This window comes from Miscanthus floridulus, chromosome 1 (assembly GCF_019320115.1).
Source record: "Miscanthus floridulus cultivar M001 chromosome 1, ASM1932011v1, whole genome shotgun sequence".
NCBI classification, from domain to species: Eukaryota; Viridiplantae; Streptophyta; class Magnoliopsida; order Poales; family Poaceae; genus Miscanthus; species Miscanthus floridulus.
Window position 1 is genome coordinate 166,893,545 of NC_089580.1, and position 9,712 is coordinate 166,903,256.

The 9,712-nt window shown below is 41.2% G+C and overlaps 1 long non-coding RNA gene across 2 annotated transcripts; it reads right to left on the reverse strand.

Moving 5' to 3' along the window:
* Positions 1–670: 670 nt before the first annotated feature.
* Positions 671–9,258, reverse strand: LOC136547200 (uncharacterized). 2 transcript variants are annotated; one of them, XR_010781507.1, is made up of 6 exons: positions 8,340–9,258; positions 7,742–7,860; positions 7,053–7,142; positions 4,499–6,647; positions 1,157–1,218; positions 671–1,068 (listed from the first exon to the last, which is right to left on the reverse strand). It is a non-coding gene; the product is annotated as an uncharacterized lncRNA (long non-coding RNA). The 2 variants fall into 2 exon arrangements; XR_010781505.1 differs by having other exon boundaries at positions 671–1,218.
* Between the last annotated feature and the right edge of the window lie 454 nt (positions 9,259–9,712).

Consider the following 9,712-nt stretch of genomic DNA (forward strand, 5'->3'; position numbering starts at 1 on the left):
CCCTATGTCATTGAGTGCTAGACCACCTCCGATCACAACGTACGATAAAACTATAAATATTTACTTGTTGGTCACTTTCTGCACCGACACCATGCGTTCTTTTAATATCTCTAAAACATGAATTACCATGAAGGAACCAACATGCTACTATACTCTGGAGCTGAATCACACATAGAGCTTCAGAACCAGAGGAACTGAATGGACTGAGTCCATCAAGCAGTAGAACAAGAATAGTAAGGAGAGTAGGGATACCATTGGCACCCTTTGCAGCATCTTGTAGCTTGGTATGAATCACTCTACGTAATAGACAATAGCAAAGCAATGCAGCAATGAATGAGATGATGCATCATTACGCTAGAATATTTGCTAATCAAGTACTGAAAACATTAATAATATGAGCAAGAGAAACTAAATTTGTGAGACTTACAGTCCAGTATGTGAACAACCTAGTATTGTTGTCTAAATAGAGGTCAGGGCTAACCGACTGAACCTAACATCACATAAATGACATACACTTAAAAGTTGCAAGCGACTGCTGAAAATGGTCAACTTTTACTTGACACAAGTATGTGCATAAGTACAATTTGCCACCGCAATGCTATTGCACCATAACATAACTATATATGGAAAAAAACAATTGCAGCTCCAATGTTCAGAACATGATTGTAATCCAACAATAGAGCCTTTTTTTCTCGATCGTACCACGAGTTACGTATTTCATTAAGAGGAAGCGGAGTTTGAACAAATACAAACTCTAGTAATCCAAGGATTAACAAACGGACAGGGCCAAAGGAATACAAACCATTACAAGACTAAGGACACTAAACTACGATCGATGTAAGAGCTGCCAGAGCTGTCTGAAGCCTGCCATATCCCAATGAGTTCCTTTGTCATCATATCCTGAAGCAGCCACACCACTGTCCTAGTTTTGTTGCTGAATGTTCTCTCATTGCGTTCCTTCCAAAGCATCCAACCAATTAACAATACCATGGAATCAAAGCCCTTTCTGAGTTCCTTGGGCACCGCCTTCCTTGAGGAAAGCCACCACTCCCACCAATTGTTTCATTACTTGAAAAGCCATAACCACTAGATGCAGGAGGGCAAAAAATATAGTAAAAGTAATTGACAAATTGCCTTGTCAGAATGAGAAACAAACCTCACAAGGTTGCTTAAAATCCTTGAGCTGATTATTTAGGAACCATGGACTTGTATCATGATCTGTGTAGATGATAGATAATCTAGTAGTTAGTTGATGATATATATGATACGACTGAAATATATTTTTATGCACAAAATATATCCATGGGAATATATTTAGCACTCTATGTATCAACAATTCACAAATCATAGGACCAAGAAGCTATAGCAAGGCATCATCGCTGCATTAACCACACTAACCAGAGCAAACAGTTTTGTCTCCAAAGATTTGGACTAATAATTGTGCAGTCACCTAAGCTGCATAGTTTTGTTAGCCACCTCCACAAACACCACGAATATAAATACAAATGATTCCACAATTTAAGTTGTCCCACTATAGAAATGAACCTGATGATTGTTGAAATAGTTATGGCTATGAAAAATCACATGCACACATGCTATGAATTTCTATTTCTAGGAAGTAGAGAAGATAAACTAAGAAATCTTTATTAGGAGCAGCAAATTTGCGTTAGCCTCACTGAAGAACTTAAGAACACAAGTCTATGAATAGAATAAGCACACAATGAACCAGAGACAAAATGTGACACCTGAAAAAATATCAGAGAAGAAGAAACATGAATATTTTTTGTGTGTGTGCTTTGTCTACTACACAAGCTGCAACCACCTGAAAGGACCTAGGATGCCGCCTAGAGGGGGGTGAATAGGCATTTCTGAAAATTAACTCCTTTAAATGCGGAAACAATTAGAAAAGGGAAGTTTCCAAAATGGAAACTCCAAATTAAGAGTAATACCACCCGTCACAAGTTAGCCCTAGAGTGAACAAGGTATAAAGAATATATCTAGAAGCTACAACCCTGCAACACAAAGTTAGAATAGAGATCAAATAAATTTCAACATAGGTAGGAAATACCGGACGTGTCTGGTATACACGATTTCTACATAGCAGCCCCAAACTTGCTCCTTTCAATTTCTATCTTCTAGCCAAACTACAGGTGCCAACTAGAGATGTCAATGTACACAGAGAACCTACACAAGAGCTAGGAGCAACATAAATATCAAATGAAATGTGAATTGAGACACGATATTTGTTTTACCGAAGTTCAGACTCGTTCGAGTCCTACTCTCCATTGAGGGTACAATGAAGGTCACTCTAGCCAAAGTCTTTTCCAACTCCTTTCCTCCTTCCACTAGGTGATTCTGAGGCGACAGAATGGACCATTACAAACTTTCCTGAGGCACACCACAATCTCTTGGGTGCTCTTCGGTGATGCCTAACCATCTAGGACCAAAGAGTCCAAGAGTAATAAATGCAAATCATGATATTGACAATATGCACAAGTACTCAAGTGGTTGGATGGCTCTATTTTTGAATTTCTCTCAACTCACTAATTGATTTGGCAATTTGGATCACACACTCACTAAGAGAGGGTTTGGGAGAGTTGGCAAGGCTAAAAAACAGTGTATGTGCATCAGCAGAATCAGCAGCCTCCAAAGGTGGAGGCTTGGGGGTATTTATAGCCTCATGGAAAAACTATGCCATGCATACCGGACACGTCCAGTATGACTTACACTACGCCAATGGTAACAGAGTTACAGTAACGATGTGAGGTGTCAAAACTCCTGATGAATGCTGAAACTTCCAACCATCGGAACTCCTGACTTACGTCGGAACTCCCGACCCTCAACACATTTGAAAACTATGGTAACTGAGTTAAAGTATGTGAGGTGTCAGAACTCTCGACTCATGCCAGAATTTCTTACCGTCGAAACTCCTGACTCACATCAGAACTCCCAACCCTCAAGGCATTTGAAAACTAGTCGTTGGCTTCTGACTGTCCAGGACAGTGAACACTCCAAGTTAGTTAAGCACGAGATGTTGGAACTCCTGACCATTGCCAGAACTCCCGATCATCGAAACTTCCGACTCACGTTGGAACTCTCGACGAACCAACCCGAGATCAACAATATTATCATTGCTGGGCAAATACCGGACACGTCCGGTATCAATATGCCAGACCAACAAAAATCAGTTAGCTCTTTTGTCTCTCAAACACTCTAAAAACTCACATGGGTTGGCTTGAACAGTTATGAAACATTATCTATCAACATGATGCATCCCTCTTAATAGTACTGGCATTCCTATTAACTCAAATTTAAAAGTATAACAAATTTAAACCTTTTGAGTTGATCTCTTTCAACCGAAGCTGTGTATTCCACTCTTCATCAAGTGAGTGTGCCAACATGTTGATATTGATCTTTTCACTTGAACATAGCCATCTTGAGCACGTGACTTGATTCCATTCATCAAATTTGAATAATCCCAAATGTATCAAGCCACTTCCATCAAACACTCCAATAGTGATTTGATCCTCCAAATAGACATGACCATCGTAGCTTGATTAGTACCTCAACTAAATGCAAGTACTTCCTTTTTCACCCTAGCTAGGTTCTTTAGCCACCAAGCCATCGCTTGCCCTTCACCCTTGCTTAGTACCTCGAAGCCTTTCCTTGCTATCTTCACCATCTCAAGCCATCAAGTCACATTTTGTGTCGAACATCCATTCATTTGTATTATTATCTTTTTCATTTTAATTTAGCAAGCTTCAAATATGAGACCATTCCATATGCAATCCCTCATGTCTCATTAATTAATTCTTACAAGCTTGCTTTCACATAGTACATGAAAATCCCACAATAAATAAGCCTTTGTATGAATTCTATTTGCATTGTTGTCTTGTGCTTGAACTAGATTGTTTATACAACAACACATCATTTTGGCTTTCATTAAGTACCTATGAGATAACCTATTACCTGTCTATACTTGGAAAACGGGTTAGACCTTTAATTATGTTGTCATTCAATCATCCAAAACCCTACTAAAGGGCTAGATGCACTTTCACCACCCAAACCAGTGAAGCACATATATTTAGAATGGTTCTAACGAAGATGTAAGTTGATTGTCTGATGATCCAGTTTTTAATTCACAACAGCGTCATGTAAGTAGTGGTTTTTATTACAGATTTAATTAATTTGGGGAACAACGAAAAAACTTTAAAAACTAAACACTTTAAAAAATCCCCTAACCAGGGATTGTACCAGTACCTACAGTAAATAGAAAGAGCACATCTCCTCTGCATAGGTAGCACACTAGTGAGCAGGCGGATGTTTCTGCCCCAAACAATGACATAGGGACCATAATGCGTGGCATGGTCAGAGGCACACAGGTTGACCAGCAATGGCTTGGAAAATGCAAATTCATAGGTGGGTCCATAAATCAACTAAATCGATCAACAATAGCATTAAATTGAAGAACCAATGAGATGAGCACAGCGGTACACACCTGGTCCAAGTCATCACCCAGCGGCAGCACAGACCTAATTTACTGCCATTCTAGAAAGGCAATAGCAATATAAAGTGATGGTCATAGTGGAGCGTATTTATCATGTCTACATTATGTTACTAGTACTATGAACCCACACGCCTACAGAGAGATGGCTACAAGAATACTCGCATAAGTAAACAGAAATATAAAGCAAGGAGCATGCACAAGCAGTGGACATGGTCATAATAATAACCTACTCATTGGAAACCAAACCTGTGTAAACAGAACCATGAAAGACACCGCTGAGGCTCCCAAATGTTCTTCCTTTGTAATCTTACATGCCTCTAGGGTAGTCTTCTCAAGTATTTGGAGAAAATTAGAAGTAGCATTCAACGAGAAACTGTATAACCCGTAGTATATATACATCACAGCGTATAAAAAATAAATAGATAGAAGGAGATGAGACATCAAAGTGTATGCACATGCCAGCGTATAGAACGGAAAATAGGCAGTAACCTACGGCGTGTGCTGGTAAGTTGTGGTTGATGTAATGGAAATCCAAAGTCTGCTATGAAAAGAAAAAAGATCTCAGAAGTCAATAAATAGCATTGTCAGGAAATAACAGATGTTGTAGGATTTGGTTGGTTCTCCAATCATTACGCATCCGAACGTAAACAACGTGATTCTAAAAATAGCGAGTGACCTGTGACATGTGCAAAGAGCTAAATGCTTTGCTCGGTGTAATGGAGACATAAAGTCTGTTGTAGAGCGAACAAAAGAATTTGAAAAGGGAAGAAACGGTAGCATCAACAAACAACAGGTGTTGTAAAATCTGATTTTCCAATCAATATACATCCAATGTAAACAACATGAATATAAAAATAGGCACTGGCGTGTGGAGAGATTTACAATATTAGGGTTGCTGTAATGGCACTACGAAGTATGCTGCAAAGCAAAGAAGGATTTAAGAGCTCAATAAATAATAGCATCCTGAAATAACAGAAGCTATAAAATGTAGTCTTCCAATCAATATTTTTCCAAGGAGCACAAAAAAAATGTGCATGAAGGAGAAAACATGGGTTAAGCACAGAAACTAAAAGTACATGGGCAGCAAGAAAGATACTCATGTATTGTTCATGTTTAAATACCGAGGTCAGGAAATTACCATGTTCATATACTTTAATGCAAGAAGTTGACATTTTAGGAAAAGCTCAGGAAATCACCATGTTCAAATACTTTAATGCAATAAGCTGACATTTTAGGAAAAGCTTTATTTCATTTTCCCCTTTATTCAGTAATGGACTACAAAAATAGCAATTGCCAATTTAAAGATTTATGGATTCAATATCAAAGTATCCCTCAAGAGACTAACACCTTTTTGGCAAGATGTTGAGAATAGGGCACGACACTCTTTATTATATCAAACACTAAGGACTCTGCCTAATTGACCATAGTGACATCCAAATTGCCTACACCAATATGAGAGAGAAAATTCCTATGTAGATTGGAAATGTTGAAGGCCAATAAAGAAGGGAAACTCATGAAGACAATAGATGCAGAATTGGAGCCACAAACACCATAAGGAAGCTCAATCCAGCAAGTACATGTGCATATAAAATTTTCACATGAAATAAAAATGAGTCCGGTAGGTAATAGTTTTCCCTGTTGGACAAACCAATCTCCTTAAAGTTTATCGTTTGTTTTAGGAATCTTGTTCATATCAAGACGTTACTACAGTCCAAAACAAACCAAGAAAGTATATGCAATATATTAGAAGTACGGTAATGTAATATATGCAAATGCAAGGTATGAAGACAGCCTGATAGATCATGGGTACAACAGACCTAGGAAATACTGAAGTGTTTATGCGTCAAGTCCCTAAACTGCAGCAAATGCAAAGGTTAATAAGGTACCAAGTACATAAATCTGATGCGGGCAATGACAGCATGTTATGCATCACGCACTAATATTTTTGGTTTGAACTCTCAATTTGAGGATGGCCTAAGAGCGTTCACTGGACGATCAACATGCAACTTTGTATGAACACACATGTGAGATCTTTAAGTATGAGTACGCAACAATATTTAGGTAATAGATTGATAGAAGCACTCACCTTTAAGAGAAACCATGCGCACGCAATACTTTTATGAAAAAGGGACCCTACAGGCTACAGCATGGAAACAATTTAGTGTTGTTTGAAAAGCTATCCTTTGAAGATGAAGTTTCAATGTATACACCATGGTTGAACTATCATTTACTTTGATAAATGGTTTTTTCATGAACAAAACTCATACAGGTATCCCGGTGTCATGTATTGACAAACAAGCCGAGCAAAATTCAAAGTATAGAAGAATCGTTGCGCTATCATATAATTCAAGGTACAGAAATAGGGGTTGTCCAAGTTCTAATGGAGAAGCATATAATTCCAAGTATTTGTACCATGAATATTTCTTTTTCTTCATAGAGAAGCATATTTTGAGCACACAATCTTAATAACCAAAAAGGATGAACAATGAGCTGAGGATGTGTAGGTAAATAATGAGCTGAGGAGAAAACAAAAAAGGATGAGTACCTCATCTATCCATGAGTTGTGCCGTGGTTGGAATTCTGCCTTCTCTCTATAGCAGTAGACATGCACTGTTTGTTTCTACTTTAGTTGGAGCTGTGAAAGATCAAATCATTTGAGAGAAATATCATAGTGCATGAACAATGTAGCATGCAATAGCTCTTTATCTTCATCGATAAATCATTTAAGAAAAGAGCTCATTGATATATGACAATATGGCACTAAAATGTATAGACTCCAATCTATTTTTTCATTAATAACATATCCTAATTAAGGATTCATTTCAACTGGTGTGGAAAAGTTATAAAATCTCTCAGACACCATGAGATCACTAGAAGTCATAAGGTGAGCTGATAAGAAAAATCTATGGTTATACATATTTTATCTGTAACAAATAAAGGGGCGTACCCAGTGCAGAGAGCTCCCGCTCTGTGCGGGGTCTGGGAAATGGTGTCAGTGGCGAGCCTTACCCTCGCCTGTGCAATGCGAGGAGACCGCGATACATTATTTATTTGTAACAAATAAATACCGTAACTTTGAAGCTACATGTATTTTCATAAATGAATGCATCCAAGTTTACTCCAGCAACTCAATCAATAGGTGAGAATAGATTGGGCAATCACTTTATGGAATGTTTTTCGCTCGTGATTGGAGAATTCTAATTTCGCACCTAGATTATTAAAAAGGAAGCATACCTTGATGCAGGGCTGCATCCCGGTGGCTTATGTCCGCTGCGTGCATGCGTGTCCGTCTCCATTGCCTCACGGACAGGAATGACACCACACCGGTGGACCTGTCAATGGCGCTCAATAACCTGTGCAAAGGGGAAGATAGATGTTCATTTACAAGGTAACTTAGTATGGTCTGTTATTTTCGGGAATTAGAGTTCAGAGGTTCATTTACAGGGTAACTTAGTATCACCAGAGAACATTGACTCTAAATTTCTTGTTTCAATCAAACCTTTTCTCATTCAGGTGAAATGATAATACATGGCACATGCATCATAATGTCGTTTTCCTACATGTGCAAGGGACCAACAAATGAAAAGCAAGAAATTCCAGATTAAGGGGCCCCAACCTAGTAATCATCTACCAAACCCAATAACCCTCTATTTGAGCTGAAGCTAAGCACAACAGTTGGTTCCTAAAAATCCTCAACATCGTAGTAGAATTTACACTATGAAATCTGAACTCTGGAGCATCAAGAGTTCAACTAATCTACAGCTAAATTTATCGGCGTGATTGCTATAGCTACCAGAACCCAGGCAGGGTGATTATGTGATGGAATGCTTACTTGCAGGTGTCGCCGCTCTTGCCACCGCACTGCTGGACGAAGGATTCGCTCTTGAACTTGGCAGCCAGGCAAGGCAGCGACCTCACGTACTTTACACTTGGCGAGCACCTGCAGTGCATCGATGCCCGCCTGGATCTGCGCCTAGTCGAGCCCATGTCCCGCGGTGTCGAAGAAGGCAAACATGGCGCAGATCCGCGGCTCCTGCTTTGACCTCTGTCTCATGGAGCATGAGACACACATGCTCTTACGGGCCATGCCTTCCGCGCCGGCTCGAACCCCGCTCTGGCCCCCACGGCCATGGCTGCTACGGCATGGCGCTGGGATGCGGACACCGGCGCTGCCGCGGGGACCCGCCTCGTGGGCCGCCGCGTTGTTCATGGCGCCGGTGGCTCGGCGGTGGCGGAGGGCACGACGTACGGGTTGTAGCAGCCCGATCTGCCCCTCCCGCTCGGCCTCCGTCTCGTGGAGCGCGAGTAGCATGCCGATCATGGTCACTGGCCCCGCTTTTCACACCGGCTCGTACCCCGCTTCGATCCCCATGGCTCCTGTGGCATGGGGCTAGGATGCCGAGGCCCGACCGTGGCTCCTGCGGCGGGCGCACGACGGGATCTCGAGGGGGAGCGCACGCATGGGAGAGTGAGTGGGATGTCGTGAGGGGGAGCGCACGCTCGGGGGAGGGGGAGCGAGTGGGATCTCGGGACTCGGGCGAGGGCGACGGCGCGGGTGCGACGAGCGCAAGGGCAGAGCGAGGGGAGGGGGATCGAGAGCTGGAGCCGCAGGAGGAAAGGGCGACGATGAGGACGACGGACACGAACGCTGGCCACGCGAGGGGCGAGGGCGATAGTGGTGCGGGGATGGGGATGGGGAGCGACATGCGCTGCGGCGGCCCGTGGGATCCAGCGGGTCGCACTGTGGGTGGGGGCGGTGATTGCGGACGGGAGGCGAGTATCGTAGGGGAGGCAGAGTGAAGATGACCCAAAAGAAAGTCGCACAAAAAAATAGTTTTACTTTTGTTCTTTTTAGTTGTTGGAGATCTTTGCCATACCTAAATTATGGGTTGTTGGCACGACTTTGTTTGGCTCTAGCTCCCTGTGTGTTGCAACGGCCAACGGGATAAAAAAGAGTATGCATGTCCAACTCCAATAAATAATTAAATATTTTTAACAAATACTAAACAATTTAACATGGCCTAGACCTAATTGGATCACCTCCTTTTAGGCTTCATTATTAAGAGAAAATTGTAAATATGCTCCAATTAATTTTTTGTTTTTTATTTGATACACTTGTTCGCAGTCAAAATTGTTTCAGTATATAGTTTTATGAGCAATGGACAGTACAACGACGAAGATAATAACGGGTTATCATATATGTAG